The sequence below is a fragment of the Bactrocera neohumeralis genome, unplaced genomic scaffold, assembly GCF_024586455.1.
Source record: "Bactrocera neohumeralis isolate Rockhampton unplaced genomic scaffold, APGP_CSIRO_Bneo_wtdbg2-racon-allhic-juicebox.fasta_v2 cluster10, whole genome shotgun sequence".
In the NCBI taxonomy this organism is placed as follows: domain Eukaryota; kingdom Metazoa; phylum Arthropoda; class Insecta; order Diptera; family Tephritidae; genus Bactrocera; species Bactrocera neohumeralis.
Genome location: NW_026089623.1, coordinates 12,720,073 through 12,731,611, shown reverse-complemented (window position 1 = coordinate 12,731,611; position 11,539 = coordinate 12,720,073). Strand labels below are relative to the sequence as shown.

At 34.9% G+C, this 11,539-nt stretch overlaps 1 long non-coding RNA gene across 2 annotated transcripts; it reads right to left on the bottom strand.

The window, feature by feature from the left end:
* Positions 1 to 581: 581 nt before the first annotated feature.
* Positions 582 to 4,124, bottom strand: LOC126765420 (uncharacterized). Of its 2 annotated transcripts, XR_007668368.1 has the most exons (7): positions 2,922 to 4,124; positions 2,677 to 2,868; positions 2,438 to 2,618; positions 1,821 to 2,350; positions 1,383 to 1,680; positions 950 to 1,328; positions 582 to 894 (listed from the first exon to the last, which is right to left on the bottom strand). It is a non-coding gene; the product is annotated as an uncharacterized LOC126765420 (long non-coding RNA). The 2 variants fall into 2 exon arrangements; XR_007668367.1 differs by having other exon boundaries at positions 1,821 to 2,618.
* Positions 4,125 to 11,539: the final 7,415 nt, after the last annotated feature.

The following is an 11,539-nucleotide window of genomic DNA, read 5'->3' as shown; positions in this document are numbered from 1 at the left end:
GTTGTTTTTAGTTTCAAACCATCTAGGAATTTTTATTCGTTTTATCTCTGGTATATGCTGCATAAACTCTTGCCATTCTTTTGTTAAATTCTCGTCAAGTAACTCGTCCCAGTTGAGTTTCATCCATTGCTGTTAAATTTGGAATACGATTAGTAATCAATTAGATTAAATTTGAAAAGGAATGGTATTGATTACACAATTCTCTTTTTAACAATTCCTGATTATTAATTAATTATGATTACAAATAATCCAAAAATAATTTAGATTAGTTAGGATTACGAGAAAATAATCAAAAATAATCAAAAGTAATCAAAAAAGTAGTTGGCTACTTTCAAGGATTATTTTTTATTATTTTCGATTATTTTTAAAAAAATTTGAAAGCTCATAATTTTATACTTACATTTCGTTTTGAAAAATTTGCATTGAAAACATTCTGAACAAATAAAACAAAATTAGATAGTTTTTGTACACAAAATAAAGGTGTAATCACTTCAATGACAAAACAACCAATAACATTTTAGTACTTCCTAAATCAAAAAAAAGGAAAAAATACGTGGAAAAATATAAAGAAAACAAATACATTCAATTCACAAAAAAACAGTTTTATAATTTACATATATTTACAATTGGCCTTCATTACAACTAATTTTTCGAAAGAAAAATCAGACAATGATTGCCGCTTTGGACTGTTGACGATCCCGGCAAATGAAAACAGTCGTTCAACTGGAGCTGAAGACGTTAAGGGCGTGTTAAAAAAAAATAAATCATATTTTTGGTAAATCTCGTCATCACTTGCATTGTCATTTAAATAGCTGAAGAACTGCTGTTTTATTACGGATCGTTGGTTAACTTTAATCTGTTCTTATGGAGAAGAACTTACTTCAATTGCATCATCTGAAAAGTCAAATCTTTAAAATGAAAAACAAAATAAATGTACGCATAAGCTCACCATCACCACTGAAATAAAAAAAAAAAATCGGGCATAGTCGACACATTATTAATTTTCCTTTCAAAATTAAGTGTTTTACAATTTTTGGCGTAAAACCTGTAAAGTGTTTCTAAAACTCTGCTGGTTATATTTTCGACAGTTAATTCTGGCAATTCCGGATTTAATCTCAGCAACACCTTGACCGATTTCATTTTGATTCTTTGAGTTAGCACTGTTGCTGCAATTGCAATATTTGCCTCAGGCTTCAACATGAAATATGGTTGGAACCTTTCTCTTAACCTCTGTTCCATTTTTAAAATAAGAGATGATAGCAATTCCTGGGATCTGCATAGCTTATGCAGCCTATTGCTCAGTGTCACAAGAGTTGGTATTAAAAATCCTGTAATAATATTAATATAAATTTATATTTTAAAGAACCAAAATATGAAAATACCATAGTTAATGTTGCTTTCCCGTTGAAGAAAGTCCAGGGCCTTTGCAATTGGTCCCATTACCTAATTGTACATTTCCAGGTACTGTATGTCTCTTGCAGAAAACTGTGGCAAAGTCAACCTATCACACAGATTATTTAATTTTTCTTTGTAGCAAAGTAGTTTTTTAACTGCGTCATGCAATGACTTCCAACGAGTAACAACGCGCAAAACCAACGATGATCCCAGGTGCCCTTCAATTATTTCCGACGATTTTGGCCACTTGCCATTCTTTCACAAGTTGTAGCATTTATCGAATGTCTAAAAAAAATTAACATTAAACACATTTTCACAATTACAAACCGTTTTCTATTGCATTAAAAAAAATGTTTCGTTAAATTTTTTCAATTTCAACGATTATTTTTTTAATGCAAAATAATACCATTTGTTCTGCGACTTACCATCTTATGCTGGATACACAGTGGCTGCTCAGTTTTTAAAATTTTAACGAAGTCGGTTGAAGCAAGCAAATTAAGAGTATGGCTGCAACATCTCTGATGTGTGGGCAACAAACTTTCATTATCAAAGACGGGCATTTCGTCATTAATTTCATCTTCGAAAAAGTCATTTCCCACACCATAATCTCTGAACGTTTTTACAAAATTTGAACCGTTGTCCGTAATGGTCAAGACAATGTTTGAGCTGTTCAAACCAAAGGCAGTGTTGATTTCAGAAATCATCTGCGCAATATTTTCCGCGGTGTGTGCTCCACAAATTCTTCTACATGCCAAAGCTGCCGATTTGCGTTCGAAATTGTCTGTAAGCCAATGACATGTATATCCAAGGAAGCTTCTATGATTTCCAGACTAAACATCTGCTGTAGTACAAAAATATTTAGAGCAAACCATGTTTTCTTTTACATTTTCCATCATGATGGTATATTTTGTTTCCAATTTCTTAGCCGCTGTTAGCCTACACATCACCTTCATACCTGTACTTTGAAAAAGATCTATAAAGGATTTCTTTTCCAGAATGGAACGGGGCAATGAACAATCAATCATTGCATGTAACAGTTTACCATCGAACTCAGATTGCATGTTACCGCCAAAAGGGCTACCTATTTTATAACTTTTGTATGTTTTAAAACATTCCCTATGCTCGACTTGCAAATGTTTGATGAAATTTGAAGCCACTTCACCGCTTCCTCTCATCACTCGATGACATGCAACGCACTTAGCACAAGTTGTCTTATCGGAAATCTAACAATAAAAATTATAAATTCATAGTGTGCTTTAATTTAAAAACTTTAAAACTAACTTTTTCCACTTCTGTGTAAAATTCTTTTTTGAAAATAGTTTTTTGTGAATTCACACAGAATTTTTTTAGGGCCGGTCCTGATTCCGCACTTAATGAGCTCTTTCGTTTACTTCCAGTAGTATTAAATTCCAGATCTTCAATACTGTCGTCTGCAGGAAAATCGGTTTTGGAAACATGAACAGACATTTAGACCTAAAAATAAATTTTATTATTAAAAGTTAACAACAATTATGTTTAATACTCACAATTACAATAGTTCATAATTAATGTTTTCCTTTTGCTAGTTAAACTCACTTCTTTATGAGTTAAAACGTGATTTCTTGGTGTCTTGCTACTTGGTTTGGCACTCTTAAAATTACAACGCAGCTCAGTAGTAAAGCGAGTTAGTTATTATGTAGTACATATGTTTGTATGAATGTTCAAATGCACACTGGGGAGTAGAAAGGAACGCATTTTTGCCTTTTTGAGACATTAGCAATTTTTTTCACGATACAATTTTCTGGAGAGATTTTTATAAAATGTAGTTCATCCTCTAAAAAATGTCATATGAATTACAGTTTAAAACTGTATACAAAATTTATGACAACTTACAAAATTTTCGTACAAATTTCAAGGACTTTAATAAGAGCGTTTATAATATTTTTGGGTATGCAGTTTTATAGTCCATTCAATGCTAGTATAATAAAGAATCAACATCAAACTTTCAAAAAACCTATCGAAAAAAATGTATCATGACAATCAATGCTAATACCTCAAGAAAGCAAATATGTTCTCGGTTTTGCTCCCCACTGTAAGTACATTCAAGCAAAAGAGTTACAAAACAAAGTGGCAAAATTCTAATGAGCACTTATGCTAGCAAAAGTACATATGTTACATACATATGTATGTGCAATATCGCTAGCTTATAAGGAAAAGCTAGGCCGACGATACGTAAGCATGCATTAGTTAAGTGTTAGTTTGTAAGTTTGTTTGTAAAATTGAACTAATGTTGCTAAATTGGAGTTATTGAAATGCCATATTTAAGTGAGTACTATTTTTGGAATTGTCAATCGATGGCAAACAAAATCTCACTGACCGTACTTTTGAAACGTTGGTTAATACCAAGTAGAAAGCAAATAAAAAATAAATTATGTTTGCCTAATTTTAGTGCGGTATAATTAGAAGTCTCTATTCAAATACTCATACTGCTTCAGCTTATACATATGTATACATACGTAGTATTATTTTTATTCTTTAAGAAACAGTGTTATGTTACTGAAAAATGTTCATTATAACTAAAGGTGTTCACTATTACTAAACCTTTAATGGTAGTGCAATTTGTTTTTCAATATGAATAAAGGTTTAGTGATAATGACATTTTTTCCACTATCACTAAATTTTCAGTGATAATGGATTTTGCTGTTTAACTACCACTGAAGAAATAAAAACCTTATTGTACTTATTTTTTAGTGTACCTGATAACAAGTATGTAAAGTGTAACATAACACTCACAAAAAATATACGCAAAAGAAATATTTACTTTATACAAAATGCAGAATCTAGAAGAATGCAACAGGTTATCAATTATCAAATCGATGAACATCAGTAGTAATAACAAAAAGTGAAAAAAAAAACAACTAACATGAAACACTAGTGCCATAATTTCGAAAAAAAAATAATAATCAAAAACAATCAAAAGTAATCTTCGAAAGTAGTCAAATTATTTTTCGATTACTTTTTATTATTTTTGATTATTTTTCGAAATTTTATTAATCTTGACTATTTTCCGATTATCTGTAATCGTAGTCAATTAGTAATCGTCCGAATCTGAAAATAATCGTAATATAATCATTACTTCACCTTTCAAAAAAAAATTTAATTACTAATTATTATGATTAGTAATCATTACTTAACAGCTTTGGTTTCATCAACCAAAGTTTCTGTATAAATAACTTTGCTATAACGGTTGTTGGTGAAAGCCATCCCATTGGGTCGAAAATTCGCGCTAAATCAGACAAAGCTTGTCTTTTTGTAACCAGCTTTTGCGTTGAAAGATTCGTATTAAATCCAAACATGTCTTTGGTAGGATCCCATTGAATACCCAATGTCTTTATTGTTTCGTCTTCTGCTATTTTTATTACTTCATTCGCGTTATTTACCGGAATTGTTGCTATGATTTCACTGTTGTTTGACATCCACTTCCTTAAGTGAAATCCATATTTTTGTAGTTGTTTCGATATTTCATACTGAATGGCCTATCATCTATTGAATCTGCTCCTGTCATTAAATCGTCCATGTAGAAGTCGTTTTTAATGATGTTTGAAAGCAAATAGTTGTGGGGCTCGCATAGTTTGGCAATTTCTTGTAAAGTTCTCGTTGCCAAAAAAGGAGCTGATGCTGTCCCTTATGTAACTGTTTGTAGTTTGTATTCTTTTATCGGCTCTCCTTTTGTTTCTCTCCACAATATCTATCTACAAATCACTATCTGTTATTTTAATTTGTCGAAACATCTTTTCAATATCACTAGTTAATACATATTGCCAAAGTCTCCATTTGATTATAATGTCAAATATATCTCTTTGAAGTCTCGGTCCTATGAAGAGGATGTCATTTAAACTACTTCCATTTGTAGTTTTTGCAGACGCATCGAAAACTACTCGTAGTTTAGTCGTTCTACTGTCTTCTCGAATCACTGCTTGATGTGGCAAAAAGTATTTTCCGCATTTATTTTCACTTGCTTTTTCCATGTGGCCCATTTCTTAATATTCTTTCATAAATTGCACATATTGTTGTTTTAACTCGTTATTTGTAGCGAACCTTTTCTCAAGATTAAGAAACCTCGCCATAGCTCGTTTGCGAGAATCGCCTAAATCTTTTTTTTGTTTAAAAGGTAGATTGACGACAAATCGATTATTTCCATTTCTTACTGTTGTTTTTTCAAAAATTCTTAGGCATTCATCATCATCTGCTGTATCTGCTGGAGTTGTAGTGTCTTCTATTCCCCAAAACTTCTCCAATGTTGTAGTAACCGCTGCTAAAATTGTATTGTTTTTTCTCGGTTGTTGTAAAACTCCCGACAATATCCAGCCCAATTTCGTAGCTTGACCTAGTATTCGATCCTTTTTAAATATACCTTCTTCTAGTATGTCGGCATATATGTCACTTCCAATGACAATATCGATTTGATCTGATTTATTGAAATTGGGATCAGCTAAAGTGTAGTTTTTCAATTGTTCTATATCCCATTTAAACGTTTTGTCTGGTTGAGCACTCGCTAATTTCAGCAAAATTAGTGCTGACATTGTACGCCTCGTTGCTTTAGGAATCTCGGCTTGATTTTAATGTTGATTTTAAATTTGGACACTCCCACTGTCTCTTCAGTTACTTCTCTTCTTCTTGGTAAATGAAGTATTTGAGATGCTTCTTCGGAAATAGTAGTTTTTTGGGATCCTTGATCGATTAGAGCTCGCAATGTCACATACTCTCCATTTGCTGCCTTCACCCTTATCTGTACTGTTGCTAGGAGTATCGCCATTTCCGAATGTTTCGTCATCATTGTGGAAGATGTTTTTGTGACATTTTCTTCACTTCCTCCTTTTCCTTTTTGGAATTCATTGAAGTGCAATAAATTATGATGATTTCTTTCACACTTATTGCACTTCTTTTTATTATTACATTTTCCTTCATATACGTGATCAAGGCAAATGTAGCATAACTTGTTGTTTGTTATGAATATTCTTCGATTCATCGTAGTCAATGTCTGAAACTTTCTGCATTCACCAATTTGATGCCTAGGAACCTTGCAGTAAACACAATTATTTTGTGCCGCTGTATAAAATGTAGGTGTTCGCTGTGGCTGCTTTTGATTGTTCCATTTAGTTGGTTTTCTGTCGCGTATTGCTTCTAGAGCTTGATATTGCTGTTCCAGAAAACTGAAGACGTCCTCTAGGCTTTGTATATCCCTACTTTTTTTACGTTTTGCTCGTATAAACGTAGACTTTCTTTGTCTAGTTTTCGAACCACTATCCGAGCTATGATGGCTTGTTCGTCATTTAAATTTAGATTTAGCCCTTTTAAAGCATAAATGCATTCTTTGGTGGTATCTAACAACTGCTTCATGCTTTGTGCACTTTCTCCATTTGCTGTCGGTTGATCAAGTAGTCTGTCTACTTGTGCTGTAAATTCTCATACCTTTCCTTGAGAATTTGCCAAGCAGCTTCATAATTTGTTGCTGTTACTGGTAGATGTTGAATTAATCTACCAGCTTCTCCACCTAATGATGTCTTCAATCGGAACATCTTTTCCACTTCTGTAAAGTGCTTCGAATCATGCACCAAACTTTTAAAAAGATCGTGGAATGACGACCATTGTTTCATTTCACCGTAAAACATCGGAATTTTAATTTGCTGCAGTTTTATATTGGAATACATTGTTTGTGGTGAATTATAATTATTTAATTTCTCCGTTATCCTTTCGATGATGATTTTGTATTCTTGACGAAATACATCTATTTGTTCCTCAATAGATTCTTTAGTTGTTTCAACTAATTTGATATTTTGAGTTTCAAAATATGATTCTTCAACATTTTCAAATTGTATTTGAAGCTTGGTTTTGAATTCTCTCATTTGCTCGAGAGAATCCAATGCATTTCTTCGTATTTCATCCATCGTGCTTTTGAGCATTTTTGCTCGACGTTGATATTTTCCTTCAACGCCAGACGCGGCTTCAGGTGGTGCGACCTGAATAGTTTGTGGCGTAGATTCTATTTTCCACATGCTGCTCACTGCTGAAACACCTTCGGCAGTACTTTGAATTCTTAAATTCTGAATAGAATTCTCCATTGTTTGCATTACATGCTCGAAGTAGTTCTTCGCAATGTATTCATCAGCTTCTTGACTTTTCTTAGCCATTATTTTATTATGATTTGCAGTAAACTCTTTCATAACACTCTGAATATGATCCATATATTCCAGACATGAAGCCTTTCTTATTTTTCCGCTCAGGATTTTCTGCTCCTCCAACGCAGCTAGATCTCCCAACTCCTTCTGTCGTGTTAGCAAATTCTTCATATTTGCTTCTTTATAGATGGTTTTGTATATATATATATAATTTTTTTTTTTTTTTGCACTGTTCTTGTTGTTATAGCCACAAGGACGCTTTTAAAATTTTTTTTTTTTAATTTTTTCTAAAAGTAATTTTTATAAATGCGGGTAGTCTTTGCTATTCCGGCTTACATTTATTTTTACTTGGCTAAGTAATGCTCTTTTTCTTTTAAGAGGCTTCTAGTACTTGCACTTGCTCGATTCTTTTTCAAAAGAGGATCGAAGGACCAAATGTACAGATTAAGACAGTCTTTGCTTAAGTCTGTACTGTGAGAGTTCACTTTTGACTCTGGTTTTCTTTATTAAAATTTCTTCCCTCAATACATTTCTTAATTCTAATTTCTTAACTATGTTTTTTTTTTTTTTTTTTTTATGGATACGCCAAAGGTGGGTGTAAATCTTCAAAAGATATTGTTGGCCCGTACCAACAATTATGCCCGATTCGCATACAGCGCATACGTGCTAAAGCACTACCTATAGGGCTTTCCTTCGCAGGGCAGGTAGTATTGTTAAAGTTGCATTTTACATTTAATTTCTTATTTTGTCATACGTTTGCAGCTTCTCGGGACTGCACTCTCGGTCTTACAGCGATTTCATCTTCTCGCAGCCTTTGCATAATATATGCTATTATCCCACATACCATATCCCATGCTAGGTGGGAAGTTAGCATAAAATTTACTACGTCCCTTGAACGTATGGGTAAGGCTTTCCTATTTTATCGGAAAGTATTTGCCTTTCCTTTTGGAAGCGGACACATTCCACCAGTACATGGTTTGCCGTTTCTATATAATTTTCGCAGTACATGCAAAGAGGAGATTCCACATGCTTGAATTTGTACAAATAGTTCCTAAAGCAGCCGTGACCAGATAGAAACTGCGTGAGGTAGTAGTTCACCTCCCCATGATCCCGTGTAACCCATTCTCTAATATTGGGTATCAGAGAGTGGGTCCACCTTCCTTTCGTTGAGGTATTCCATCTCTCCTGCCATTTTCGGAGGCATTTTTCGTTGATTTTTGCCAGTTCTTGTTTATATTGGCTAGGTGACATGTTAGCCCTCATATCGCGGACTGATGAGCAACATTCTGCTGCTATGTCTATGGGGAGTCTACCCGATATAACATGGATTGCATCATCCGACACTGTTCTGAATGCACAGCAAGTTCTCAATGACGCCAGTCTGTGAACCGAGGCAACTCCTCTCATATATGAGCTATGTTTAATAGCAGATATCCAAATTGGCGCCGAGTACAGAATGATGGAGCTACTGACGCTTGTCAGCAGCTTTCTAACAAGTTGTCTGGGGCCTCGCATATTGGGCATTATTCTCGCTATTGCCGACACGGACCTCGCCGCTTTGGTGTGTGTGGCCATTAGGTGCTGCTTAAATGAAAGCCTATGATCCAGGATTACTCCAAGATATTTTAGATGTGGACTTGACTTTATTGTATGCCCATCAATACATATCTCAATTGTTTCCACTTTTTTTCGATACTCATCAAAACAACCTCCGTTTTGTGAGCAGCTAGTTGTAAGCCAGCGGTTTGGAGCCATCTTTTAACACTGTTTAACTATTTAACTATTTTCTTCATCATGATTCGGTAGGCTTTTCCCCAAGGGTCATTATCTACCTCTGAGATAAGTTGGTTAAGGGCGTCTCTTTTGCTTTTGGCTATGGCCTTATGGAGTTCTTTTCTTTTTTTCCGGAAGTTTATTAGAAGTTCCGCGAAATCCTCTCTTCCTCTAGCACGTTGTTGTCTACGTCGGAGCTTGAGACATTCAGCTCTCAATTGAGCAATTTCTTCGGAACACCCGTATAGTGGGGCTTTGTATCCTCCGTCTTTTCTTCGTGGCATCGTGGCATCGGCTACCGTTACTAGTGGTTTTGTTATGTGTTGTATCTGGTTCCGAGCGTTCCCTTGTAAATCCTCGTTTACTTGGCTAATGGCGTATTCGAGCATTTCTGTATCACAAACTTTTGTTTTCCAGCGTCTTAATACGCTTTTGGGTGCGAAAATACCAGTGTTTTGCTTATTCTGTATACTGATATCAAAAATTATAGCTTGGTGATCACTATGTGTATACACGTCCGAAACTCTCCATGTGGTTTGAGCTGCAATCGACGAGCTTACGAAGGTGAGGTCAATATACGATGACGCTCTTCCTTTGATAAAAGTTGGCTTGTATCCGTTGTTAAGGAGTACAAGATTAAGGTTTGCAAGTGATGATAGTAGAGCTGTGCCCCTTGCGTTTGTGATCATACTCCCCCATTCAACCGCCCATGCATTAAAGTCGCCAGCAATGACTAGCCGTGTCTTTCCTCTTGCGTGCGACGTGAGCCTAAAGAGCATATCCTGGAATTCAAAAGGGGTTTTTTAGATTAGTGCATCTAACGCACTTATACACATACGTACACACGCTTGATACTTTCTTATCTGTTGCTTGTGTGCATTAATATTTCGAGTATGTATATTTTGTATTTTAATATTAGTATTGTGTATACTCTAATTTATGACTTTTCTTTTATGTGCAATGATTTTCACATTTTTATGAGCAAGTCTCATATTACAATTTTGTTGCTTACCATTGCACTTGACATTTAGTGGACTGTATATACTTTTTATTTATTAATGTATATTTTTATGTATTGTGTCAAAAATATAATTTTGTATATATAATTCTATCTTAAGGTTACAAAACTTTCATGTTCATATCTTTATGAACACAATGCGACTATCTTTAGGTGATTGCCACCTCATATGCAATTTTCACTGGAAACGAAATACGTTTGAACTAAAATGGGAAATCGTTAGAACTCAAAGAAATTCGTAGAATCAAGCATTCTGCCCCTTGTAGATAGGTGCGTCACAATCAGTCGGGTTCCATTACACAGTTTCCTGGCATGATGATTGCGAAACATAATAACGACCGATCCTACTTTGAGACGCAAATGATGCGGTGGCATACCAAGCCTGTCCAAAGAATTTAGAAATACCACTGGATAATTCACGGCGCCGTCTTCATTGTCAAGACGATCGATCGATTTGTATGAGCGCAAGTCTCCCGGAATTTGACTTTGAATCTTCCAGTTTAAGTCAACAACTTCGGTATTTTTGGCAGCTAACATTGCGCTTGCACTTAAGGAATCGTAGTTACGATAATTTGGCCAATGTCCGAACATTTGTGATGAGTTCATCTTTCGTGAATTGACAAAGGGAAGATGGAATTGATATCGAACCACCGGAAGTATCAACCGAAATTCTACCATTTCCAATTTTTAGCGAAGGCCATGTTCTTCGGCAATGTCTTTTTTCTTCGTATCCCATAATTGACGCGGATTTGATGGCTGATATGTTGAAATGATTATCGCGAAAAGTGTGCGAACTTCATTTTCATTCCAGTGATTAACGTGTTCCAGCAATTGTAATTGCTGGTTTACTTCTCCAAAACTCGCACACACCGTACCCTTCACAGTAAGCAATGACTCAAATAAAGCTGAACCGCGTACATTAATCAATATCAACCGAAGGTAGAAGCAGTCGTCGTTTTTCGGGTGGATTGTGTAAATTCGTCCTAATGCATTAGTTGGTTACTGGTTGGCCTTGCTTTCTGCGCAACTATTTCTTCGACGATGCATTCCATGTATAATATCAGGGTATTTCCGAATAGAGCAACGTTCTCGTAAACGGTTTACTGACGAAAGTTGAGAAAAAAATCGTCAATGTTAATTTTGTTGCTGACGGTGTTTCCACTGGCTGTACTGTATTCCTTGAGTTCAAATAAAC